This window comes from Carica papaya, chromosome 8 (assembly GCF_054855325.1).
Source record: "Carica papaya isolate Zhongbai chromosome 8, ASM5485532v1, whole genome shotgun sequence".
Classification (NCBI taxonomy): domain Eukaryota; kingdom Viridiplantae; phylum Streptophyta; class Magnoliopsida; order Brassicales; family Caricaceae; genus Carica; species Carica papaya.
In genome coordinates this window covers 17622943-17636277 of record NC_142316.1, presented here as the reverse complement: position 1 = coordinate 17636277, position 13335 = coordinate 17622943, and the positions used below count along the sequence as shown (strand labels likewise).

General features: G+C 46.6%; 6 non-coding genes and 22 pseudogenes across 6 annotated transcripts; all 28 read left to right on the top strand.

Moving 5' to 3' along the window:
• Positions 1-4: 4 nt before the first annotated feature.
• LOC148245967 (5S ribosomal RNA) lies at positions 5-123 on the top strand (annotated as a pseudogene).
• Positions 124-683: 560 nt separating this feature from the next.
• On the top strand, positions 684-802 carry LOC148245966 (5S ribosomal RNA; annotated as a pseudogene).
• A 205-nt stretch (positions 803-1007) lies between these two features.
• On the top strand, positions 1008-1126 carry LOC148245965 (5S ribosomal RNA; annotated as a pseudogene).
• Positions 1127-1686: 560 nt separating this feature from the next.
• On the top strand, positions 1687-1805 carry LOC148245964 (5S ribosomal RNA; annotated as a pseudogene).
• Positions 1806-2010: 205 nt separating this feature from the next.
• On the top strand, positions 2011-2129 carry LOC148245963 (5S ribosomal RNA; annotated as a pseudogene).
• Positions 2130-2338: 209 nt separating this feature from the next.
• On the top strand, positions 2339-2457 carry LOC148245962 (5S ribosomal RNA; annotated as a pseudogene).
• A 529-nt stretch (positions 2458-2986) lies between these two features.
• LOC148245961 (5S ribosomal RNA) lies at positions 2987-3105 on the top strand. The gene has a single exon (XR_015814274.1). It is a non-coding gene; the product is annotated as a 5S ribosomal RNA (ribosomal RNA).
• Positions 3106-3668: 563 nt separating this feature from the next.
• On the top strand, positions 3669-3787 carry LOC148245960 (5S ribosomal RNA). Its single transcript, XR_015815072.1, has one exon. It is a non-coding gene; the product is annotated as a 5S ribosomal RNA (ribosomal RNA).
• A 559-nt stretch (positions 3788-4346) lies between these two features.
• On the top strand, positions 4347-4465 carry LOC148245959 (5S ribosomal RNA; annotated as a pseudogene).
• A 205-nt stretch (positions 4466-4670) lies between these two features.
• On the top strand, positions 4671-4789 carry LOC148245958 (5S ribosomal RNA). Its single transcript, XR_015815102.1, has one exon. It is a non-coding gene; the product is annotated as a 5S ribosomal RNA (ribosomal RNA).
• A 561-nt stretch (positions 4790-5350) lies between these two features.
• On the top strand, positions 5351-5469 carry LOC148245957 (5S ribosomal RNA; annotated as a pseudogene).
• A 205-nt stretch (positions 5470-5674) lies between these two features.
• LOC148245956 (5S ribosomal RNA) lies at positions 5675-5793 on the top strand (annotated as a pseudogene).
• A 236-nt stretch (positions 5794-6029) lies between these two features.
• On the top strand, positions 6030-6147 carry LOC148245955 (5S ribosomal RNA; annotated as a pseudogene).
• Positions 6148-6351: 204 nt separating this feature from the next.
• LOC148245954 (5S ribosomal RNA) lies at positions 6352-6470 on the top strand (annotated as a pseudogene).
• Positions 6471-6679: 209 nt separating this feature from the next.
• Positions 6680-6798, top strand: LOC148245953 (5S ribosomal RNA; annotated as a pseudogene).
• Positions 6799-7360: 562 nt separating this feature from the next.
• LOC148245952 (5S ribosomal RNA) lies at positions 7361-7479 on the top strand (annotated as a pseudogene).
• A 561-nt stretch (positions 7480-8040) lies between these two features.
• LOC148245951 (5S ribosomal RNA) lies at positions 8041-8159 on the top strand. Its single transcript, XR_015814775.1, has one exon. It is a non-coding gene; the product is annotated as a 5S ribosomal RNA (ribosomal RNA).
• A 205-nt stretch (positions 8160-8364) lies between these two features.
• On the top strand, positions 8365-8483 carry LOC148245950 (5S ribosomal RNA; annotated as a pseudogene).
• A 235-nt stretch (positions 8484-8718) lies between these two features.
• On the top strand, positions 8719-8837 carry LOC148245949 (5S ribosomal RNA; annotated as a pseudogene).
• Positions 8838-9046: 209 nt separating this feature from the next.
• Positions 9047-9165, top strand: LOC148245948 (5S ribosomal RNA). The gene has a single exon (XR_015815268.1). It is a non-coding gene; the product is annotated as a 5S ribosomal RNA (ribosomal RNA).
• Positions 9166-9726: 561 nt separating this feature from the next.
• LOC148245947 (5S ribosomal RNA) lies at positions 9727-9845 on the top strand (annotated as a pseudogene).
• A 559-nt stretch (positions 9846-10404) lies between these two features.
• On the top strand, positions 10405-10523 carry LOC148245946 (5S ribosomal RNA; annotated as a pseudogene).
• A 205-nt stretch (positions 10524-10728) lies between these two features.
• Positions 10729-10847, top strand: LOC148245945 (5S ribosomal RNA; annotated as a pseudogene).
• Positions 10848-11052: 205 nt separating this feature from the next.
• LOC148245944 (5S ribosomal RNA) lies at positions 11053-11171 on the top strand (annotated as a pseudogene).
• Positions 11172-11378: 207 nt separating this feature from the next.
• Positions 11379-11497, top strand: LOC148245943 (5S ribosomal RNA). Its single transcript, XR_015814942.1, has one exon. It is a non-coding gene; the product is annotated as a 5S ribosomal RNA (ribosomal RNA).
• A 560-nt stretch (positions 11498-12057) lies between these two features.
• On the top strand, positions 12058-12176 carry LOC148245942 (5S ribosomal RNA; annotated as a pseudogene).
• Positions 12177-12736: 560 nt separating this feature from the next.
• LOC148245941 (5S ribosomal RNA) lies at positions 12737-12854 on the top strand (annotated as a pseudogene).
• A 204-nt stretch (positions 12855-13058) lies between these two features.
• LOC148245940 (5S ribosomal RNA) lies at positions 13059-13177 on the top strand (annotated as a pseudogene).
• Positions 13178-13335: the final 158 nt, after the last annotated feature.

Here is a 13335-nt window from a genome sequence, read left to right as displayed (position 1 = left end):
AAAAAAGTTCGATCATACCAGCACTAAAGCCCCGGATCCCATCAGAACTCCGCAGTTAAGTGTGCTTGGGCGAGAGTAGTACTCGGATGGGTGACAACTTGGGAAGCCCTCGTGTTGCACCTATTTTTTTTCGGATGGGTTGTTCGACGTTATGCGCGAATGGAATTATAAACCGCTGGTTCATTTGCAAAGGTGAGTCACGGTGCCGGGGCATATTACTTGATATTAGAACGAGAAAGAGAGATGCAGAGTGCACACACAAGGAAACAAATGACGGGAGGGGGGATGGGAGGAGAAAGAGTGTATGTATTTGCAGTGCAGAATGAAACATGATGGATCATACCAGCACTAATGCAACGGATTCTATCAGAACTCCGCAGTTAAGGGTGCTTAGGCGAGAAAAGTACTCGGATGGGTGACCTCTTGCGAAGTCCTTATATTTCACCCATTTTCTTGGGAGGTCCTCGTGTTGCACCCATCTTTTTGCAGATGATTCTTTCGACGTTACGCGCGACTTGATTTACGGTCCTTAGGTTTATTCGCAAATGTGAGTCACGGCATCGTGGCATTTTACTTGATATTAGAATGAGTACGGGAGGTGCAGTGCGCACGCACAAGGAAACAAATGACGGGAGGAGGAAGAAAAGAGAAGGAGTGTATGTATTTGCAGCGCCAAATTAAACATGTGCGATCATACCAGCACTAATGCACCGGATCCCATCAGAACTCTGCAGTGAAGTGTGCTTGGGGGAGATTAGTACTCGGATGGGTGACCACCTGGGAAGTCCTCGTGTCGCACCAATTTTTTTTCAGACGGGTCTTTCGACGTTACGCGCGTCTGGAACTAGGGTCCGCTGGTTTATACGCAAATGTGAGTCAAGAAGCAGGGGCATTTTAATCGATATTAGAACGAGAATGAGAGGTGAAGTGTGAACGCACAAGGAAACAAATGACAGGAGGGGGAAGAAAGGAGAAGGAGTGTATGTATTTGCAGCGCGAAATTAAACAGGTGCGATCTTACCAGCACTAAAGCTCCGGATCCCATCAGAACTCCGCAGTTAAGTGTGCTTGGGTGAGCGTAGTACTCGGATGGGTGACGACTTGGGAAGCCCTCGTGTTGCACCTATTTTTTTTGGGATGGGTTGTTCGACGTTACGCGCGAATGGAATTATAAACCGCTGGTTCATTTGCAAAGGTGAGTCACGGTGCCGGGTCATATTACTTGATATTAGAACGAGAAAGAGAGATGCAGAGTGCACGCACAAGGAAACAAATGACGGGAGGGGCGATGGGAGGAGAAAGAGTGTGTGTATTTGCAGTGCATAATGAAACATGAGGGATCATACCAGCACTAATGCAACGGATTCTTTCAGAACTTCGCAGTTAAGGGTGCTTGGGCGAAAAAAGTACTCGGATGGGTGACCTCCTGCGAAGTCCTTATATTTCACCCATTTTCTTGGGAGGTCCTCGTCTTGCACCCGTCTTTTTGCAGATGATGCTTTCGACGTTATGCGCGACTTGATTTATGGTCCGCAAGTTTATTTGCAAATGTGAGTCACGGCGCCGTGGCATTTTACTTGATATTAGAACGAGTACGGGAGGTGCAGTGCGCACGCACAAGGAAACAAATGACGGGATGAGGAAGAAACGAGAATGAGTGTATGTATTTGAAGCGCAAAATTATACAAGTGGCATCATACCAGCACTACTGCACTGGATCCCATGAGAACTCTGCAGTTAAGTGTGCTTGGGCGAGAGTAGTACTCGGATGGGTGACCTCTTGGGAAGTCCTCGTATCCCAACAATTTTTTTTTTCAGATGGGTCGTTCGACGTTAGGTGCGACTGGAACTATGGTCCGCTGGTTTATACGCAAATGTGAGTCAAGAATCAGGGGCATTTCTATCGATATTAGAACAAGAAGAAGAGGTGCAGTGTGAACGCAAAAGGAAACAAATGATGGGAGGGGGGAGGAAAGAAGGAGTGTATGTATTTTCAGCACGAAAATAAACAGGTGCGGTCACACCAGCACAAATGCACCGGATCCCATCAGAACTCCGCAGTTAAGTGTGCTTTGGCGAAAGTAGTACAATGATGGGTTACCTCCTGGGAAGTTCTCGTGTTGCACCCGTTTTCTTTTTTTCAGATGTGCCGTTCGACGTTACGCGCGACTTTAATTATGGTCCGCAGATTTATTCGCAAATGTGAGTCACAGCGCCGTTGTATTTTACTTGATATTTGAACGAGAACGAGAGGTGCAGTGCGCACGCACAAGGAAACAAATGACGGGAGGGGGAAGAAAGGAGAAGGAGTTTATGTATTTGCAGCGCGGAATTAAACGGGTGCGGTCATACCAGCACTAATGCCCCGGATCCCATCAGAACTTAGCAGTTAAGTGTGCTTGGGCGATAGCAGTACTCGGATGGGTGACCTCTTGGGAAGTCCTCGTGTCGCACCAATTTTTTTTTACACGGGTCGTTCGACGTTACGTGCGACTGGAACTATAATCTGCTGGTTTATACGCAAATGTGAGTCAAGAATCTGTGGCATTTTTATCGATATTCGAACGAGAAGGAGAGGTGCAGTGTGAATGCACAAGGAAACAAATGATAGGAGGGGGGGAGGGAAGAAGGAGTGTATGTATTTTCAGCCCGAAATTAAACAGGTGCGCTAACACCAGCACAAATGCACCGGATCCCATCAGAACTTCGCAGTTAAGTGTGCTTTGACGAAAGTAGTACAATGATGGGTTACCTCCTGGGAAGTTCTCATGTTGCACCCATTTTCTTTTTTTCAGATGTGCCGTTCGACGTTACGCGCGACATTAATTATGTTCCGCAGATTTATTCGCAAATGTGAGTCACGGCGCCGTGGCATTTTACTTGATATTTGAACGAGAACGGGAGGTGCAGTGCGCACGCAAAAGGAAATAAATGACGAGAGGGGGAAGAAAGGAGGAGTTTATGTATTTGCAGCGCAACATTAAATAGGTGCGATCATACCAGCACTAATGCACCGGATCCCATCAGAACTCAGCAGTTAAGTGTGCTTGGGCGAGAGTAGTACTAAGATGGGTGACCTCCTGGGAAGTTCTCGTGTCGCACTAATTTTTTTTTTCAGACGGGTGGTTCGACGTTACGCGCGACTGGAACTAGGGTCCACTGGTTTATACGCAAATGTGAGTCAAGAAGCAGGGACATTTTAATCGATATTAGAACAAGAAGGAGAGATGCAGAGTGCACGCACAAGGAAACAAATGACGGGAGGGGGGATGGAGGGAGAAAAAGTGTATGTATTTGCAGCGCAGAATGAAACATGAGCAATCATACCAGCACCAATGCAACGGATTCTATCAGAACTCCGCAAGTTAAGGATCATTGGGCGAGAGTAGCACTAGGATGGGTGACCTCTTGCGAAGTCCTTATATTTCACCCATTTTCTTAGGAAGTCCTCGTGTTGCACCCATTTTTTTGCAGATGATTCTTTCGACGATACTCCCGACTTGAATTATGGTCCTCAGGTTTATTCGCTAATGTGAGTCACGGAACCGTAGCATTTTACTTTATATTAGAACGAGCACGGGAGGTGCAGTGCGCACGCACAAGGAGACAAATGACGGGAAGGGGAAGAAAGGAGAAGGAGTTTATGCATTTGCAGCGCAGAATTAAACGGGTGCGATCATACCAGCACAAATGCACCAGATCCCGTCAGAACTCCGCAGTTAAGTGTGCTTGGGCGAGAGTAGTACTCAGATGGGTGACCTCCTGGGAAGTCCTCGTGTCGCACAAATTTTTTTTCAGACGGGTCGTTCGAAGTTACGCGCGACTGGAACTAGTGTCCGCTGGTTTATCCGCAAATGTGAGTCAAGAAGCAGAGGCATTTTAATCGATATTAGAACGAGAAGGAGAGGTGCAGTGTGAACGCACAAGGAAACAATTGATGGGAGGGGGAGGGAAAGAGAAGGAGTGTATGTATTTTCAGCACGAAATGAAACAGGTGCAATCATACCAGCACTAATGCAACGGATTCTATCAGAACTCCGTAGGTAAGGGTGCTTGGGCGAGAGTAGTACTAGCATGGGTTACCTCCTGCGAAGTCCTTATATTTCACCCATTTTCTTGTGATGTTCTCGTGTTGCACCCATTTTTTTGCAGATGATTCTTTCGATGTTACGCGCGACTTGAATTATGGTCCTCAGGTTTATTCGCAAATGTGATTCACGACGCTTTAGCATTTTACTTTATATTAGAACGAGAACGGGAGGTGCAGTGCGCACGCACAAGGAAACAAATGACGGGAGGGGGAAGAAAGGGGAATGAGTTTATGTATTTGCAGCGCGAAATTAAACTGGTGCGATCATACCAGCACTAATGCATCGGATCCCATCAGAACTTCGTAGTGAAGTGTGCTTGGGCGAGATTAGTACTCGGATGGGTGACCTCCTGGGAAGTCCTTGTGTCGCACAAATTTTTTTTCAGACGGGTCGTTCGACGTTACGCGCGACTGGAACTGGGGTCCGCTGGTTTATACGCAAATGTGAGTCAAGAAGCAGGGTCATTTTAATCGATATTAGAACGAGAATGAGAGGTGAAGTGTGAACGCACAAGGAAACAAATGACGGGAGGGGGAAGAAAGGAGATAGAGTGTATGTATTTGCAGCGCGAAATTAAACAAGTTCGATCATACCAGCACTAAAGCCCCGGATCCCATCAGAACTCCGCAGTTAAGTGTGCTTGGGCGAGGGTAGTACTTGGATGGGTGACCACCTGGGAAGCCCTCGTGTTGCACATATTTTTTTTCGGATGGGTTGTTCGACGTTACGCGCGAATGGAATTATAAACCGCTAGTTCATTTGTAAAGGTGAGTCACGGTGCCGGGGCATATTACTTGATATTAGAACGAGAAGGAGAGATGCAGAGTGTATGCACAAGGAAACAAATGAAGGGAGGGGGGATGGAGGGAGAAAAAGTGTATGTATTTGCAGCGCAGAATGAAACATGAGCAATCATACCAGCACCAATGCAACGGGTTCAATCAGAACTCCGCAAGTTAAGGGTGTTTGGGCGAGAGTAGCACTAGGATGGGTGACCTCCTGCGAAGTCCTTATATTTCACCCATTTTCTTAGGAAGTCCTCGTGTTTCACCCATTGTGTTGCAGATGATTCTTTCGACGATACGCGCGACTTGAATTATGGTCCTCAGGTTTATTCGCAAATGTGAGTCACGGCACCGTAGCATTTTACTTTATATTAGAACGAGCACGGGAGGTGCAGTGCGCACGCACAAGGAAACAAATGACGGGAGGGGGAAGAAAGGAGAAGGAATTTATGTATTTGCAGCGCGAAATTAAACGGGTTCTATCATACCAGCACAAATGCACCGGATCCCATCAGAACTCCGCAGTTAACTGTGCTTGGGCGAGAGTAGTACTCGGATGGGTGACCTCCTGGGAAGTCCTCGTATCGCAACAATTTTTTTTCAGATATGTCGTTCGACTTTACGCGCGACTGGAACTAGGGTCCGCTGGTTTATACGCAAATGTGAGTCAAGAAGCAGGGGCATTTTAATCGATATTAGAACGAGAAGAAGAGGTGCAGTGTGAACGCACAAGGAAACAATCGATGGGAGGGGGAGGGAAGGAGAGGGAGTGTATGTATTTTCAGCACGAAATAAAACAGGTGCGATCATACCAGCACTAATGCAACGGATTCTATCAGAACTCCGCAGTTAAGGGTGCTTGGGTGAGAAAAGTACTCGGATGGGTGACCTCCTGCGAAGTCCTTATATTTCACCCATTTTCTTGGGAGGTCCTCGTGTTGCACCCATCTTTTTGCAGATAATTCTTTCGACGTTACGCGCGACTTGATTTATGGTCCTCAGGTTTATTCGCAAATGTGAGTCACGACGCCGTGACATTTTACTTGATATGTGAACGAGAACGGGAGGTGCAGTGCGCAAGCACAAGGAAACAAATGACGGGAGAAGGAAGAAAAGAGAAGGAGTGTATGTATTTGAAGCGCAAAATTAAACAAATGGCATCATACCAGCACTAATGCACTAGATCCAATCAGAACTCTGCAGTTAAGTGTGCTTGGGCGAGTGTAGTACTCGGATGGGTGACCTCTTGGGAAGTCCTCGTATCGCAACAATTTTTTTTCAGATGGGTCGTTCGACATTACGCGCGACTGGACCTTTGGTCCGCTGGTTTATACGTAAATGTGAGTCAAGAATGAGGGGAATTTTAATCGATATTAGAACGAGAAGGAGATATGCAATGTGAACGCACAAGGAAACAAATGATGGGAGGGAGGGAGGGAAGAAGGAGTGTATGTATTTTTAGCACGAAATTAAACAGGCGCGGTCACACCAGCACAAATGCACCGGATCCCATCAGAACTCCGCAGTTAAGTGTGCTTTGGTGAAAGTAGTACAATGATGGGTTACCTCCTGGAAAGTTCTCGTGTTGCACCAATTTTTTTCTTTTCAGATGTGCCGTTTGACCTTTCGCGCGACTTTAATTATGGTCCGCAGATTTATTCGCAAATGTGAGTCACGGCGCCGTGGAATTTTACTTGATATTTGAGCGAGAACGAGAGGTGCAGTGCGCACGCACAAGGAAACAAATGACGGGAGGGGGAATAAAGGAGAAGGAGTTTATGTATTTGCAGCGCGAAATTAAACAGGTTCGATCATACCAGCACTAATGCACCGGATTCCATCAGAACTCCGCAGTTAAGTGTGCTTGGGCAAGAGTAGTACTCAAATGGGTTACCTCTTGGGAAGTCCTCGTGCCGCACTAATTTTTTTTTCCGACGGGTCGTTCGACGTTACGCGCGACTGGAACAAGGGTCCACTGGTTTATACGCAAATGTGAGTCAAGAAGCAGGGGCATTTTAATCGATATTAGAACGAGAAAGAGAGATGCAGAGTGCACGCACAAGGAAACAAATGACGGGAGGGGGGATGGAGGTAGAAAAAGTATATGTATTCGCAGCGCAGAATGAAACATGAGCAATCATACCAGCACCAATGCAACGGATTCTATCAGAACTCCGCAAGTTAAAGGTGCTTGGGCGAGAGTAGCACTAGGATGGGTGACTTCCTGCGAAGTCCTAATATTTCACCCATTTTCTTAGGAAGTCCTCGTGTTGCACCCATTTTTTTGCAGATGATTCTTTCGACGATACGCGCAAGTTGAATTATTGTCCTCAGGTTTATTCGCAAATGTGAGTCATGGCACCGTAGCATTTTACTTGATATTAGAACGAGCAGGGGAGGTGCAGTGCGCACGCACAAGGAAACAAATGACGGGAGGGGGAAGAAAGGAGAAGGAGTTTATGTATTTGCAGTGTGGAATTAAACGGGTGCGATCATACCAGAACTAATGCACCGGATCCCGTCAGAACTCCGCAGTTAAGTGTGCTTGGGCGAGATTAGTACTCGCATGGTTGACCTCTTGGGAAGTCCTCGTGTCGCACTAATTTTTTTTTCAGACGGGTCGTTCGACGTTACGCGCGACTGGAACTAGGGTCCACTGGTTTATACGCAAATGTGAGTCAAGAAGCAGGGGCATTTTAATCGATATTAGAACGAGAAGGAGAGATGCAGAGTGCACGCACAAGGAAACAATTGACGGGAGGGGGGATGAGGGAGAAAAAGTGTATGTATTTGCAGCGCAGAATGAAACATAAGCAATCATACCAGCACCAATGCAACGGATTCTATCAGAACTCCGCAAGTTAAGGGTGCTTGGGCGAGAGTAGCACTAGAATGGGTTACCTCATGCGAAGTCCTTATATTTCACCCATTTTCTTAGGAAGTCCTCGTGTTGCACCCATTTTTTTGCAGATGATTCTTTCGACTATACGCGCAACTTGAATTATGGTCCTCAGGTTTATTCACAAATGTGAGTCACGGCACCGTAGCATTTTACTTTATATTAGAAGGAGCACGGGAGGTGCAGTGCGCACGCATAAGGAAACAAATGACAGGAGGAGGAAGAAAGGAGAAGGAGTTTATGTATTTGCAGCGCGGAATTAAACGGGTGCGATCATACCAGCACAAATGCACCGGATCCCGTCAGAACTCCGCAGTTAAGTGTGCTTGGGCGAGAGTAGTACTCAGATGGGTGACCTCCTGGCAAGTCCTCGTGTCGCACCAATTTTTTTTCAGACGGGTCGTTCGACGTTACGCGCGACTGGAACTAGGGTCCGCTGGTTTATACGCAAATGTGAGTCAAGAAGCAGGGGCATTTTAATCGATATTAGAACGAGAAGAAGAGGTGCAGTATGAACGCACAAGGAAACAATCGATGGGAGGGGGAGGGAAGGAGAGGGAGTGTATGTATTTTCAGCACGAAATGAAACAGGTGCGATCATACCAGCACTAATGCAACGGATTCTATCAGAACTCCGTAGGTAAGGGTGCTTGGGTGAGAGTAGTACTAGCATGGGTTACCTCCTGCGAAGTCCTTATATTTCACCCATTTTCTTGTGAAGTCCTCGTGTTGCACCCATTTTTTTGCAGATGATTCTTTCGACGTTACGCGCGATTTGAATTATGGTCCTCAGGTTTATTCGCAAATGTGAGTCACGGCGCCGTGGCATTTTACTTGATATTAGAACGAGAGCGGGAGGTGCAGTGCGCACGTAAAAGGAAACAAATGACGGGAGGGGGAAGAAAGGGGAATGAGTGTATGTATTTGCAGTGCGAAATTAAACAGGTGCGATCATACCAGCACAAATGCACCGGATCCCATCAGAACTCCGCTGTCAAGTGTGCTTTGGCGAAAGTAGTACAATTATGGGTTACATCGTGGGAAGTTCTCGTGTTGCATCCATTTTCTTTTTTTCAGATGTGCCATTCGACGTTACGTGCGACTTTAATTATGGTCCGCAGATTTATTAGCAAATGTGAGTCACGGTGTCGTGGCATTTTATTTGATATTTGAACGAGAACGAGAGGTGCAGTGTGCACGCACAAGGAAACAAATGACGGGAGGGAGAAGAAATGAGAAGGAGTTTATGTATTTGCAGCGCAAAATTAAACATGTGCGATCATACCAGCACTAATGCACCGGATCCCATCAGAACTCCGCAGTTAAGTCTGCTTGGGCGAGAGTAGTACTCGGATGGGTGACCTCTTGGGAAGTCCTCGTGTCGCACTAATTTTTTTTTCAGACGGGTCGTTCGACGTTACGCGCGACTGGAACTAGGGTCCACTGGTTTATACGCAAATGTGAGTCAAGAAGCAGGGGCATTTTAATCGATATTAGAACGAGAAGGAGAGATGCAGAGTGCACGCACAAGGAAACAATTGACGGGAGGGGGGATGAGGGAGAAAAAGTGTATGTATTTGCAGCGCAGAATGAAACATAAGCGATCATACCAGCACCAATGCAACGGATTCTATCAGAACTCCGCAAGTTAAGGGTGCTTGGGCGAGAGTAGCACTAGGATGGGTGACCTCATGCGAAGTCCTTATATTTCACCAATTTTCTTAGGAAGTCCTCGTGTTCCACCCATTTTTTTGCAGATGATTCTTTCGACGATACGCGCGACTTGAATTATGGTCCTCAGGTTTATTCGCAAATGTGAGTCACGGCACCGTAGCATTTTACTTTATATTAGAAGGAGCACGGGAGGGGCAGTGCGCACGCACAAGGAAACAAATGACGGGAGGGGGAAGAAAGGAGAAGGAGTTTATGTATTTGCAGCGCGGAATTTAACGTGTGCGATCATACCAGCACTAATGCACTGGATTCCGTCAGAACTCCGCAGTTAAGTGTGCTTTGACGATAGTAGTACTCGGATTGGTGACCTCCTGGGAAGTCCTCGTGTCGCACCAATTTTTTTTCAGACGGGTCGTTCGACGTTACGCGCGACTGGAACTAGGGTCCGCTGGTTTATACGCAAATGTGAGTCAAGAAGCAGGGGCATTTTAATCCATATTAGAACGAGAAGGAGAGGTGCAGTGTGAACGCACAAGGAAACAATTGATGGGAGGGGGAAGGAAGGAGAAGGAGTGTATGTATTTTCAGCAAGAAATGAAACAGGTGCGATCATACCAGCACTAATGCAACGAATTCTATCAGAACTCCGTAGGTAAGGGTGCTTGGGCGAGAGTAGTACTAGCATGGGTTACCTCCTGCGAAGTTCTTATATCTCACCCATTTTCTTGTGAAGTCCTCGTGTTGCACCCATTTTTTTGCAGATGATTCTTTCGACGTTACGCGCGACTTGAATTATGGTCCTCAGGTTTATTAGCAAATGTGAGTCACGGCGCCGTGGCATTTTACTTGAAATTAGAACGAGAACGGGAGGTGCAGTGCGCACGCACAAGGAAACAAATGACGGGTGGGGGAAGAAAGGGGAATGAGTTTATGTAATAGAAGCGCAAAATTAAACGGGTGCGATCATACCAGCACTATTGCACCGGATCCCATCAGAACTCTGCAGTTAAGTGTGCTTGGGCGAGATTAGTACTCGGATGCGTGACCTCCTGGGAAGTCCTCGTGTCGCACCAATTTTTTTTCAGACGGGTCGTTCGACGTTATGCGCGTCTGGAACTAGGGTCCGCTGGTTTATACGCAAATGTGAGTCAATAAGCAGGGGCATTTTAATCGATATTAGAACGAGAATGAGAGGTGAAGTGTTAACGCACAAGGATACAAATGACGGGAGGGGGAAGAAAGGAGAAGGAGTTTTTGTATTTGCAGCGCGAAATTAATCAGGTGTGATCATACCAGCACTAATACAACAGATCCCATCATAACTCCGCAGTTAAGTGTGCTTGGGCGAGAGTAGTACTCGGATGGGTGACCACTTGGGAAGTCCTCGTGTTGCACCCATTTTTTTGCAGATGATTCTTTCGACGTTACGCGCGACTTGAATTATGGTCCTCAGGTTTATTCACAAATGTGAGTCACGACGCTGTAGCATTTTACTTGATATTAGAACGAGAACGGGAAGTGCAGTGCGAACGCACAAGGAAACAAATGACGGGAGGGGGAATAAAGTAGAAGGAGTTTATATAGTTGCAGCGCAAAATTGAACAAGTGCGATCATACCAGCACTAATGCACCGAATCCCATCAGAACTCCGCAGTGAAGTGTGCTTGGGCGAGATTAGTACTCGTATGTGTGACCTCCTGGGAAGTCCTCGTGTCACACAAATTTTTTTTTTTCAGACGGAAAATTCGACGTTACGCATGACTGGAACTAGGGTTCACTGGTTTATACGCAAATGTGAGTCAAGGAGCAGGGGCATTTTAATTGATATTAGAACGAGAATTAGAGGTGAAGTGTGAACGCACAAGGAAACAAATGACGGAAAGGGAAGATAGGAGAAGGAGTGTATGTATTTGCAGCGCGAAATTAAACTGGTGCGATCATACCAGCACTAAAGCTCCGGATCCCATCAGAACTCCGCAGTTAAGTGTGTTTGGGCGAGGGTAGTACTCGGATGGGTGACCACTTGGGAAGCACTCGTGTTGCACCTATTTTTTTTCGGATGGGTTGTTCGACGTTACACGCGAATGGAATTATAAACCACTGGTTCATTTGCAAAGGTGAGTCACGGTGCCGGGGCATATTACTTTATATTAGAACGAGAAAGAGAGATGCAGAGTGCACCCACAAGGAAACAAATGACGGGAGGGGGGATGGGCGGAGAAAGAGTGTATGTATTTGCAGTGTAGAATGAAACATGAGGGATCATACCAGCACTAATGCAACGGATTCTATCAGAACTCCGTAGTTAAGGGTGCTTGGGCGAGAAAAGTACTCGGATGGGTGACCTCCTGCGAAGTCCTTATATTTCGCCCATTTTCTTGGGAGGTCCTCGTGTTGCACCCATCTTTTTGTAGATGATTCTTTCGACGTTACGCGCGACTTGATTTATGGTCTGCAGGTTTATTCGCAAATGTGAGTCACGGCGCCGTGGCATTTTACTTGATATTAGAACGAGTATGGGAGGTGCAGTGCGCACGCACAAGGAAATAAATGACGGGAGGAGGAAGAAAAGAGAATGAGTGTATGTATTTGAAGCGCAAAATTAAACAAGTGGCATCATACCAGCACTAATGCACCGGATCCCATCAGAACTCTGCAGTTAAGCGGGCTTGGGCGAGAGTAGTACTCGGATGGGTGACCACTTGGGAAGCCCTCGTGTTGCACCATTTTTTTCTCGGATGGGTTGTTCGATGTTACGCGCGAATGGAATTATAAACCACTATTTCATTTGCAAAGGTGAGTCACGGTGCCGGGGCATATTACTTGATATTAGAACGAGAAAGAGAGGTGCAGAGTGCACGCACAAGGAAACAAATGACGGGTGGGGGGATGGGAGGAGAAAGAGTGTATGTATTTGCAGTGCAGAATCAAGCATGAGGGATCATACCAGCACTAATGCAACAGATTCTATCAGAACTCCGCAGTTAAGGGTGCTTGGGCGAGAAAAGTACTCGGATGGTTGACCTCCTGCGAAGTCCTTATATTTCACCCATTTTCTTGGGAGGTCCTCGTGTTGCACCCATCTTTTTGTAGATGATTCTTTCGACGTTACGCGCGACTTGCTTTATGGTCCGCATGATTATTCGCAAATGTGAGTCACGGCGCCGTGGCATTTTACTTGATATTAGAACGAGTATGGGAGGTGCAGTGCGCACGCACAAGGAAATAAATACGGGAGGAGGAAGAAAAGAGAAGGAGTGTATGTATTTGAAGCGCAAAATTAAACAAGTGGCATCATACCAGCACAAATTCACTGGATCCCATCAGAACTCTGCAGTTAAGCGGGCTTGGGCGAGAGTAGTACTCGGATGGGTGACCTCTTGGGAAGTCCTCGTATCGTAATAATTTTTTTTCAGATGGGTCGTTCGACATTACGCGTGACTGGAACTATGGTCCGCTGGTTTATACGCAAATGTGAGTCAAGAATCAGGGGCATTTTAATCAATATTTGAACGAGAAGGAGAGGTGCAGTGTGAACGCACAAGGAAACAAATGATGGGAGGGGGGGAGGGAAGAAGGAGTGTATGTATTTTCAGCACGAAATTAAACAGGTGCGGTCACACCAACACTAATGCACCGGATCCCATCAGAACTCCGCAGTTAAGTGTGCTTTGGCGAAAGTAGTACAATGATGGGTTACCTCCTGGGAAGTTCTCGTGTTGCACCTATTTTTTTTTTCAGATGTGCCGTTCGATGTTACGCGCGACTTTAATTATGGTCCGCAGATTTATTTGCAAATGTGAGTCACGGGGCCGTGGCATTTTACTTTATATTTGAACGAGAACGAGAGGTGCAGTGCGCACGCACAAGGAAACAAATGACGGGA